We start from the raw sequence: 12,413 nt of genomic DNA on the forward strand, positions 1-12,413 counted from the left end.
GCTGTCCCACAGCGTTGACATCACATCTTATTGAAGCACGGCCGGTTAAGCATCCAGCAACATGAAATATGATTATTTACACTGCTCATGAAGGTGGAGCCTTGCTTCTGTTGTTGCAGTTGCAAACGTCTCCACTAGGAGTCAGTTTGGGGCTTGTAATCAAAGGCTTGATTGATTTTTAAAATTTTGCTTTAATTTCCAGCTTTTTGATGTTTAAGAGGGGGCAGATAGTATGCAGCTTACAGAGATTAATATCTAGATTAACATAATACTGGAAGGTACCATTTATACGACATGAAGTATGTGCTGTTGTAGCACCAATTTATTGAGATCGGGTTTGTCTTGAGTTTAAAGGACCACAATTTTTAGCTCTGGTGTTTTACGTGGTTATTGTGGGAATTAAATCAGTGAAGAAGTGGATCATTGAAGGTTATTAAGATATCATAAACAGATTTAAGTGGTGATGGAAACAATAGATACTTTAGTCATTAGTTTACATTCCTTTCCTGTGAAATTTGCCCTACATAAGATTCCTGACAACAGCAACTGATTTCCAAGTAGAGCATCTGAAATGGGTCCTTTTTTTATGAGTTGAGCCTGTGGTGCAAATGTTACCCAGTTACTGTTACTTGCAACCAAAAAAGATCGTTTGCTCCTCAGAGGACCTCAGCAGTAACACACTCTGAATATTCCTGTCTCCGATCAAGTACTGTGCATGTTTAGCTTGTTACTGAATCGCTTTCTGGCTATAATCAAGCATCTATCCTAAATAAAGACTATGCAGCAAGTTTTCTTGTATCATTGAAGTTAAGACTTTATTTTACTGTAGAGGGAAACTGTGTTGCTGAGGCGAACTTTGTGGTACTTTTCTCTATTTCGACCTGTGAGGACCACAGCTGGGTCGGGGTGGCGGACCTAACCTATAGTAACGTAGATGAAACAGTTGTAGTGAAAGGGATTAAAATGTTATAACTTTGACTTAATACAATACAACTCTGGGTAAAAGATGTCACTCAAGTCAAAAACCCAATTATAACAGAACACAAGCTGATCTGTGTCTATATTAAGATTAAAATGATGAACAAAAACCTACTCAGTTGAACAGATGTGAAACAAAACACAGCGACATCACTAAACCTACAGTAATGAAACTAATACGAAGGAACAATCCTCCCCAATTAATAGGGGATTTGAGTGTTTGTGCAACAAATCTTTGTACCTTCCCTGAGTGTGTCTGAGCTGTACTCCAGAGCGTGAAGCAACATGTGCCACAATAAATGACAAAATACTCAAAACGTAGATGTACATGGTGAGGCTAGCTGCTAACATTAAACACAGCTGCCACCAGTGAGCCTCTCGCCGTCCTTCCAAAGGCGCCGCACCTTGCCAGAACGACCATGAAAAACAGCCAAGGTAGAAGAAATCAGGGGCGGGGCTGAGTTATGATTGGGTCGTGGTAAAACCAATCAGCTCCTCGAGATGGTGACATGATTTACACAATCACACACAGGTTAAAATAGTAGGGCAAGAAGTGCAGCAGTTCACAAACTTAGCATACCTAGTTTTTCCTGGAAATTGTTGAATGAATTGTTGCTGTATTACCAAGAACCGTGAGTTAAGTATGTTTAGGAAAAATTGAGAAAAACCATGGAAAGTCCTCCTTGTACTGCGCTCTATAAGTTACTGTACTTGCTGTCCTTGTGGAAGAATCCTCTCAAGTTCAGCTAACACGACACATCGTGGAAAGAGTTAGAATTACAGAGAAAGATAAATATTTAATAGCAACTGTTAGTAAAATACATACATCAAAAAACAATAAAACAGAACAAAAAATGGCCTGAAAGCTGAGTATGAAACCAATAGTTCATTATAGTAAGCAAACCCACTGGGCAGTGTGGAGTGATAATACTTCTTTTTAACCCATCCACCCATTTCCTACCGCTTATGCTGTTAAGGGTCGCAGGGGGGCTGGAGCCTATCCTAGCAGCCTTTGGGCGAGAGGCGGGGTTCACCCTGGACAGGTCGCCAGTCCATCACAGGCCAACACATAGAGACAGACAACCATTCACACTCACAGTCACACCTACAGTCAATTTAGAGTATCAATCAGCCTCGTCCCCTCTTGATGTCTTTGGACTGTGGGAGGAAGCTGGAGTACCAGAGAGAACCCACACAGGCACAGGGAGAACATGCAAACTCCACACAGAAAGATCCTGTGCTGGAGCCGGGGCTCGAACCCGGAACCTTCTTGCTGTCAGGCGACAGTGCTGACCACTGTACCACCGTGCCACCCTCCTCGTAACCCGAGTTGTCCAAATATTTTTGGTTATTACAGAGAGAAATGTATGCAAAATGCTAATAACAAAAAGAGAGGTATATGAATAATGAGCTGTAAGTGTTGTTTTAACATTTGCCTGGTTTAGAGTATTTATATGATCTGTACATAGGATCTATTCATAAAATATATTAGGCTTGAACTTACAGTGAAGCGATTTGTTTATATATATACTCGAGTAGACTGAGGAAATATTTTTTGTACTTCTGTGGTCAACAATAATTTCCATAAAAAGAATAAAACAAACACTGTTTCATTCCTCTGCACTAGAGACCTCTTTTGCTGTCCTGCAACTATTAAAAATACAAGAGTGAGCCACACCTTTGCTCTGGATGACTGCTAAAGCCTACAGTACTGAATATATTCCACAGCAGAATGCACAATTTACCTCTTTGAGTAATTTTTACTAAAAATTATTTTTTAGGAATTTGTTTTTTCCTAATACGAATACTGAGTGCTTCAGACAAGCTCTTGAAATGCAATGCTTTCCTTGTTTTTTGTTTACCCCCCCCCCCCCACCAAAAAAAAAATAGAATATTTACAAATTTACAGCCAGGATGGCAAAGAGACAAGTGCTGAGGGGAGATCGAGTTAACAGCTGAACCACGGGGAGGAGGAAGAGGAGATGAATGTGCTGATCAGTGATTTAAGCCTCGGCGGCCCCTCTGATGGCTGCCTGCATCTTAGTATGACTGAAAGAGACTGCATTATTCATGCCAGTCCTCTCCAAGAGCACCTCTGCTGCTCACAGCCATTAAAACCTAACAAGACTGCCAGACACACACTCTCACTTCCACTTGTACCTCCATCTTCAGTCCCATTCAGTTCATCAATCAGATCAGACCTCCAGCTGTCTCAGCACAATTACAGCCTCTTGCCTCTGGAGCACCGTTTACCTTTCACCTTAAACTCGGATGTGTTACAAACCTTTTACTTCCTCCTCCTCTCTCTCCATCACTCCTCGTCCTCCGTCCTATCTCCTCCAGCTGCCCATCAGCAGCCCCATAAATATTAACAGCCTCCATCTGTGGAATAACAAAGGTAAGTCTAATGGCTTGGCGTTATTTTTACTGCGGTGGACGGGTCATTTCACGTGGACTGATCCTTGGTCAGAGCCTCCTTTAATGGCAGCTCAATGATGGCTCAGCGTTTTATTTTTTTTTGCCGTGTCATGTTTATTTAGTCTCAAGGCGCCATGTCATCCTGCAGTGAGACACAGGATGAGTAAAAGAAAATACCAGAATGTTGGATTATTTAATCTTTGTTTCATAGTCTCGATTTTTCTTTGACATCACGGCTTCAGCAGAGGGCAGTAAAGTTATGTTTTATTATGAAAATCACCAGTTTAACTAAATTTAGCCCCTATTGTCTGTTTCTGCTCACAGTAACTTCCTGTCTTCGTGGAACGTATATTCTTGAAACTTGTGACTTCTCACAGTGATGTTAGGGACAAATTCAACAGTTATTTCTATTATAGGTTAATTTGTTGATCAGTAGATCAGCAGATTCATCACCTCATCCCTCTTCAAATTTTTCAAACCTGTCCTCATTCCTATGTAGTGCTACCGCACCGGCCGGCCTTGTGGACAAATCCTCTCAAGATCAGCTAACATGAGGCATCGTGGATGGAGGGAGAATTCCAGAGGGAAAATATATATAACCGCAACACTTTGTAAAGTGGGCTGCACGGTGGTGCAGTGGTCAGCACTGTGGCCTCACAGCACGAAGGTTCTGGGTTCGAGTCCCGGCTCAGGCACGGGATCTTTCTGTGTGGAGTCTCCATGTTCTCCCCGTGTCTGTGTGGGTTCTCTCTGGTACTCCAGCTTCCTCCCACAGTCCAAAAACAGCTAACATAACTTACTCTAAATTGACCGTAGGTATGAATGTGAGTGTGAATGGTTCTTCGTCTCTCTATGTTGGCCCTGCGATGGACTGGCGACCTGTCCAGGGTGAACCCCGCCTCTCGCCCGTTGACGCTGGGATAGGCTCCAGCCCCCCCGCGACCCTTAATGTGTAGGAATAAGCGGAAGATGACGATGGATGGATGGACTTTGTAAAGTATGTATATCAAAAACTGTAAGAGAAAAAAACCCACAATGACAGGAGAATAAAACAAATAAAGTGGCAGTAAGAAGTAAATATCAACAATATGTGAACAAAAGTCACTACGTACTGCCGGTATTCAGCCACCATCCAAGTGGGATCTTTCTAAAGCTCTTCACTCTGGAAACAGCTTCCTGCTGGAGCCAGAAATGAGGGAACTAAAACACTGAAGCTTCAAATACAACAAGAAATTGAAAAATCGTCACAACAAGCCGCACCTTTGCTACTGTCTGGAGTCACTTAATGAGATAACACTGCTAATTCCTCAGGAGAAACTCTGGAACATTTTTATTATCAAATGCTGTTTATGGTCACTTGAAAGACAAGACTTGACAAACGAGTCTTCATGTTTTTAGGTGTAAAACTGAAGTTATATAATAAAAGTTTATTGTTAATATTTTAAAACTGTTATCACGGTGGGTTTGGTTTATGGATGGTGAGTCTGAAGTGAAATGCAAACATACGACCTCAGCATTTACCAAATCTGTAGCTATTTTATGTAAACTTATAAAAACCAGAGGAAAGCAGCATATCTTCACATTTAAGAAGCTGGAATCCATCCATTGTCTACTGCTTATCCTGTTAAGGGTCGTGGGGGACTGGAGCCTATCCCAGCAGCCTTTAGGTGAGAGGCAGGGTTCACCCTAGACAGGTCACCAGTCCATCACAGGACCAACACATAGAGACAGACAACCATTCACACTCACAGTCACACCTACGGTCAATTTAGAGTATCAATCAGCCTCGTCCCCTCTTGATGTCTTTGGACTGTGGGAGGAAGCTGGAGTACCAGAGAGAACCCACACAGGAACAGGGAGAACATGCAAACTCCTCACAGAAAGATCCCGTGCCCGAGCTGGGACTCGAACCTGGAACCTTCTTGCTTTGATGCCACAGTGCTAACCACTGCACCACCGTGTCGCCCAAAGATGGAATGCCTTTTTCTCTATGTTTGCAGATTTTTTGACAACTGCTTCTATTTATATACATGTTAAAGTGTTTGAGTACATTGGATGTGCAGCTTCACTCCACATATTCTTCTTCATGAGCATTTATTCCTTCAGATTTCTGTATGAATGAACAAGTTGTGAATGAAGGATGAGGAGCCACCCCAGCAGTGCTTCCAGGGCTGTAGATCAGAGGGAGAGGAATTATGGAAACACTCCATATAAATCCTGCCTGGTCTTGGCAGGTATATACAATTGTCTCTCCCACACACACACATTCACACACACTCACACACTTGCTCGCTCACTCACTCACTCAGTGGCTGTGAAAATCTCATTCACTGCTTTCATTGAACAAACACACCATTCAGGTTTTTTTCTTCTTTGTGTTACCAAGTAGCTCAGACCACAAACTGCTGAGGGCTGTTGCATGGATACAAGGAGTGTGTGTGTGTGTGTGTGTGTGTGTGTGTGTGTGCGCGCGCGTGCGTGTGTGTGTGCGCGTGCGTGTGCGTGCGCCTTGTTTGTGTGGGGGTGTCATTCATTTCAATTCAGATAAATCATTGAGAAACATTTCACTCTCTCTAAAACCCTTCCTAACTACATCTTTTCCTTTCTGTCCTTTTTCTGTTCATGTAGACCCACCCCCACCCCCTTCTCCACATGAGTGTTGCTATGGAAACAGACCTCCTCTGTCAGGTGGCTCCATTTTGAATGCTCCCCGGCGCTTCGATTTGCTCCGACATCGTCTGGCTGAATCACACCGCTACGTGATCCTGGATCAGACAGTCCAGATGCTGAATCTGGAACCGGTTTCAGCCTGTCTGGACTGAAGAATCGAAGGAACAATACAAGGTGATATACTTTAAACTAGCATCATATTATGGGAAAATAAAATTTGGAGCAAGGGGAACTTTTTCTTCTTAAAGCCACTTAAAGAGAACATTTTCATGTAATCTCTAGAATCAGATGGGAATGTTTTCTCTCTGTCCCAAAAATTATTTCTCTAATGTTGTAATACAAATATTGAACATCCAAGATGGAACGTTCCTTCAAAGTCATATAGAGAACATGAGACTGGAGGGCTTTCATAATCATGCTTCCCCAATATTTTCTCAAGGTTCAGGACGTTTCTCACCTGAGGAGAACATTATGCAACGATCTAGGACCTGAACCAGCCCCGCAAGAAAGAACTGACTGGCTGGTTCCACAATTTTTTTTTTAAATCAATAAAAAAATGTCATGCTTTAAGAATCATGCTTTATTGATTATCAGACTGGAGTTTTGATCATGTAATTTCCTATTAATCTGGTGTCTTTTTAACTAAACCGTTGACTGTACATAACTGTACACATTTCTTCTGAAATCAGCTTCCTGCAGTGTGAGAAAGTGCACCAACACAGGAACTCATTCGATACTCATTCTCATTCTATAATTCACTGTGATTTCATCGCCACGTGTGAGTATTTGTGTGCGTCTTAAGTCCCATCTGAACCGCAGCTTTAGATAGGTTTTAACTTTGTTTTATCTGGTAGTGTCTGCAAACAGCCAACTCTATTTTCAAGTGAAGTTCACACAGCACATGACGTGCACTTCTTCCCTGTCGTCCCCTCTTGTTGTTTACAGTGTCATTGATAGTGTGGTTAGCTCGTGCTATCTTGGGCTGAGCTCCCAAGTAGCTCAGATGACATCATTGCATGCATCATGCATCATCTCCCACCAGCTCAGTGGGAGAGATGCAAACTCAGGTTCAGGGTGTGACAGAAAACACACACACACACACACACACACACACACACAGACACACTGTTATTTCACCAGCAGGTCACTTGAGGTCCAATGCTGCTAATTTACCTCCAACTTTGTGCAGCTGGTGAAAGTTGGTGTGACTCAGCGACACTCGTGAGACTTTGCGACGAGAGCAAGCGAGGACAGAAATGCGCCCATCCTCCGTCACACATTCCGGAAAGGTATTCAGTGTATTTGTTGGACAAAGAGGGAGTTATTTCTTCTAGATTGTGCGCTCACTCGTACTTGATAGTTGGATGGATCTCAAAACCAAAACCAAACAACAAAGCAAAAACTGCTCCAAAGCTTCATGTCATAGCTTGCGCTCCTACATTTAAGGTACAACTCCATAGATCTGGGTTCATTGTTACCAGATTCCATCTTGTTTACAGTTGCCCTTTGTCAAAATGTAATTTTGAGCTCTTAATAATAGTTTGATTGGGCTTTTGCACATAACTATATAATCAAGCTGGGCAATATATCAACTACTGTTTGTCATACTGTTTTGGTTATATTTTCAAATTAAGATAATTTAGATGTTCAATTTTGTTAAAAAAAAACAACAAAACTAATGATTAGTTGGAGATTTCAGGTGAAATTTAAATTTTACACTTCTCATAACTGTGCAGAAATACCGATTATTATCAATTATTCCTATTTTCTGATGTGGATTTTATATATTTTATTTTTGTATGGCTCCATCCTACTCGACACATGAGATGCATTAAATGTACCTTGAAGTATTTGAATGAGTGGCAGTAGCGCCATTGGTTCACCAACATATTTCTACCCCCCTGGTCAGTCAGCAACAACGTTCCTCCTCTGAATAGATGTTAAATCAAACCGAATGTTATTGGGAGGGGTGAGGGAGTGGAAAACTCCAGCCTACGCAGGCACAGTCCTCACGATAAGGATATTAAATATGTTTTGATTCTTATTTGACATCATGGCATCATCTTTATTCATCCTTGTTTTCTGTGCATTCTCTGATAATCCAGGGTTTCAATGTTCCCCATGATTCTGATTTATTCACATCGATATGATGCTAGGTCCTGGTGAGCTGTCGAGTCTCCTCCATGTTGGATGCAAAGACTTTGTGTTTGTCATGTTACTTTCCAGTATCATCTTTTCCTGGTCTGGAACTGTGTGGGTCAGTCGTTATGAAAGCCTGCCGACACATTGATCCTCAAACAGCCCCGGGAGGCCAATCTCCATCTCAACCACTTCAGATGCTTTCACAGGAAATCAACTCAAAAGCATCTCTTCTTTTCCCCTTTTGCCCCCCACCCCCAGCTCTCTGAAGTCTAAATGACGTATATATTTAAACTCCTGAACAATGACGCCAACCAGGGCAGTCGTGTGTGTGTGTGTGTGTGTGTGTTTGTTTGTTTGTTCTGTGTGCCTATTCTGCCATTGAGCTGTACTGTATGAGGAGAGGACACAATGGAAAAGTTTCTCTAAAGAACTGAAAGCTCTGGCCTTTATCAGAATTAAGAAAAAAACAGTGTGATAAGTGAACAGAGGGATCAAGGCAGAGGTGATGTGGGTGAGCAGGAGGTTGAAGCAGCCCCCGCCCCCGCGAGGCTCCCGTCGATTCATCCTTCCGGCAGGAAGTATGCGAGGATCAATAAGAAGCGAGGGTCTCCAGAGAGAGAAAGAGAGAGAGAGAGAGAGAGAGAGAGAGAACCCTCGCCCAGCCGGAGTCTCTTTTTTGTTTCATTAAGCAGCTCCTCACGCTACTCTGGGTTGGAAATAATTCTGTCATCAGTGTCAGAGGTCTTAAAGAGAAAATACACACATTAATATGAGGAACGATTTCACAACATGCTGTCCTGTTCCATATAAGTGCTGTACCACAGAATGAATAGTTTCAAAAACAGCAAATTGGAACCAGGTTTAGGCGTCTGTGGGTTAAAGATGGTCTGGTTTAGGTTTAGCACTACATTTAGGCACTTCCTTCTTCGGTGAAGGGCATCAAACTGGCTCCATTCCACTCCCATGCTATTACTTAATCATTTGCCTCCTGCTAATCATTACATGGATCAGTTGGAGCTGCTGAACAGCTGAGGAAACAAGATCAGAGTGTGACAGCACTGACTAGAAGCAGGTGTGGTTGAGCTGCTCAAGCAGGAAACATTCAGATTAGCTGCTGACGTTCTGACGGTAGCTTGTCCTCCCCTTCTACCTCCCATCTTTAGCCCAGCCAGGTTATTATTTTAGACTGCAGCCCCACCATGGAGCCCCGGAGCCAATCCTCTCAGAGGGGATTAGTAGTGAAGAGGTGCTACACTCGGCTCCAAAGTGATAAACAGCCACGTACTGTGTGAAAAGTCTTAAGTGTGTGTGTGTGTGTGTGTGTGTGTGTGTGTGTGTGTGTGTGTGTGTGTCGTAGTGTCACTACTGGCTCTTGTGCAGGGTGTAACACTAAAGGTCAATTATTCTATACAGTGCAACTCTTTTACTGTATGGATTCTGGGAATAAAACTGCTCCATTTTTTTTTAATATTCATGGTTGGTACTTGTCAAACTTTGTGAACAGTGTCATGTCGTCGTCTGCAGCTTGAAGTCTTTGTAACAGAACCCACTGTAGGGTAAAGGCACACGTATTAACAGTGCTATTTTCAGCTAAGACACCGAGGATGGTACAATATAAACTATCTTTATAAAGTACAGGTACAGATGTTTGAGTTAAAAAAAAAGACTCATACTAACTATAAGACCTAATGTCAGCCCAAATTAGATTTTTGGTGTGTCCAGATTAATTTTTGGCAGTCTAAGGTGTCAGAAATTATGAACTCTAATTTTTGTTTTTTTGATCCAAACTACATTTGGAAGTGATTTGAAATCTGATTTGAATCTTTCTACAACCTCATTCTGGATAATCTGGATAGTCAAATAGGATTCAGTAGTTGTTGTTGTTGTTGTTGTTTTTGTATCATGTAAACCTTTTCTCCACCTTAAATTTGTGTCTTGTAGATAGGATCTGATTCAATCACTTGCGAACAGTCACTTGACAGTGTGGACAGAAAAAGATCTTAAAAAGTAAAGGTTCTTTCGGTAATAGACTTCAACTAAAAAGAAGAGTATTAAAAGGACATTTCTAATGTCTGTTTTTGTGCAAAGCAGGCCAAGTTATGCACATCCATCCATCTTCTATACCACTTATCTGTTAAGGGTCATGGGGGGGGGGGGCTGGAGCCTAACCCAGCTGACATTGGGTGAGAGGCGGGGTTCACACAGGACAGGTCACCAGTCCATCGCAGGGCCATCAGAAGCAATCAGGGGTTCAATATTTTGCTCAAGGATACTTCAACATGGTCAGCAGGAGAAGTGAGGATTGAACCAGCACACCTTCGGTTGCAGGGCGGCCACGCTTCCTCTGAGCCATGCCAACACTTTGATCTTTGCAAAACTGGATGTAATTCCTTAATAAAAATCTGCTACAACACTTCATGCACAAATAAACTGTTTATATATATATATATATATATATATATATATACACACGTTGAGCGAGAGAGATGACATAGATGTATAGACATATATATAGATACATGCAAATATAAACACATATATATGTATATTTATGTACATATATGTATATTGGTTGGTTAGGGTGTAAGGTAACGCATAATGTCGATGATATAGCCTCACAAAGAGAAAATAGGCTGTTTATGTCTGCATGGGTTTTTAATTAATTGTTAAAAAACAAAAAAAAGTGAAAAGCAGTAAAGAATGTACAGCAGAAACCAGAAAGAGGGTCTGTTGAAAGGATTCTGTTTCGGTGTATTAAGGGAAATGTGGGATACGTTTACACTTGTGAATAAGAGCAGCAACATTTGATGCTTCGCCACATCAATCTTAACGATTCTATGCAAAATCTAATAGTAAATATCTAGAGAACCGCATCTGTGTTGTGTCATCAAGCTATTATTTTAAATGTTGCAGAATGTCATGACCTCATGGTTAAGTCACCTTGTCACCCAGGAGACAAACATGGGGTGGGGGGGTGGTTGGGGGTGCTGTTGCGCGTTTGAAGTCATTAGTTTGCATCACCAAATCTGACAGAAGAGAGGAACCATGTGTTTGTCCTTGACCTGCTACCACTACTGCTTCACACCAACTCTCACTCTTGTTAATTAAATCAATTTTTGGGGTATTTATAAAGACTTTTATTTAATTTCCCAATGATGTAGCCAAACCCTTATCATGACATAAACTACTGACCTCAAAAAAGAAAAAGGAAAAAAGAAAAAAGAAAATCATCATTTCAGAGATTAGGGACCCAGGTTTTGCCCCCAATTAACTGATCTTAAGTCTAATTTGTGTCCCTGATAGTGACTGAAGTCAAACGCCAAATGTGTCAGTATGGCAACAATAAAAGGGCGTGGCTCCGTTAAGGGCAGTTATCATTGGCTGTTACACACACACACACACACACACACACACACACACACACACACAGCAGAGGTCAAACCAACCAGACACACTAAATATGCCAGTACTTTAGTGCCCTTTCAAAATAAAAGTGACAATTTCAAAATAATCCGTTAAACCGATTTTATATTTTTATCAAAAGCTTTCATGTCTTTATTCATTCAAGGTTCCCTGACTACGTTATCAGTCTCAAAAAGAAAAGGTTCAATCGAGTTCATTGATAATCTTTGTTTCTTTAGTTTTATTCAGTCATAGCTGGAGTTCAAATCACACAGAAAATAAATGATTATAACTCAAATGACAATATATATCAATTACTCAGTAGTTATTAAAGCCTTATAAGACAACTACATGAGATCAACTCAGTTTTGATTTATTTTATTGGTCACTTTGGTTTAATTTGTGGTGCTGTGGGACTGTTAGGGGTTATAAGAAGCTAATAAGCTCCTAATATTTTTGTGGATCCCATGTGTATAAAGAGGTGTTTAGAATAATGTTTATTTCAACACATTTATGAAATTTTTTCTTATGTTTTGGATTTCAATTTAACATCAGAAACACTTAATATTGGACCAACATTAAATTTTAGTCAAAAATAAAAATGAGGTCCAATATTGAACATAAAACCAACAAAATCAATGTCATAAGATGTTAAAATTCCTTACTGTGTGGATGTTACCAGTTAGGTCTCAGTTGAAATCATCCAAATATCGATGTCACGTTCGATGTTCTGCCAGAATGTTCTGCCACTGAATTTTGGTTGCCTGTAATCACAAACCTCATATGAACTCCTGACAACGTAG

The sequence above is a fragment of the Aulostomus chinensis genome, chromosome 10, assembly GCF_037954235.1.
Source record: "Aulostomus chinensis isolate RoL2024-O1b breed Wild chromosome 10, RoL_Achi_v1.0, whole genome shotgun sequence".
Classification (NCBI taxonomy): domain Eukaryota; kingdom Metazoa; phylum Chordata; class Actinopteri; order Syngnathiformes; family Aulostomidae; genus Aulostomus; species Aulostomus chinensis.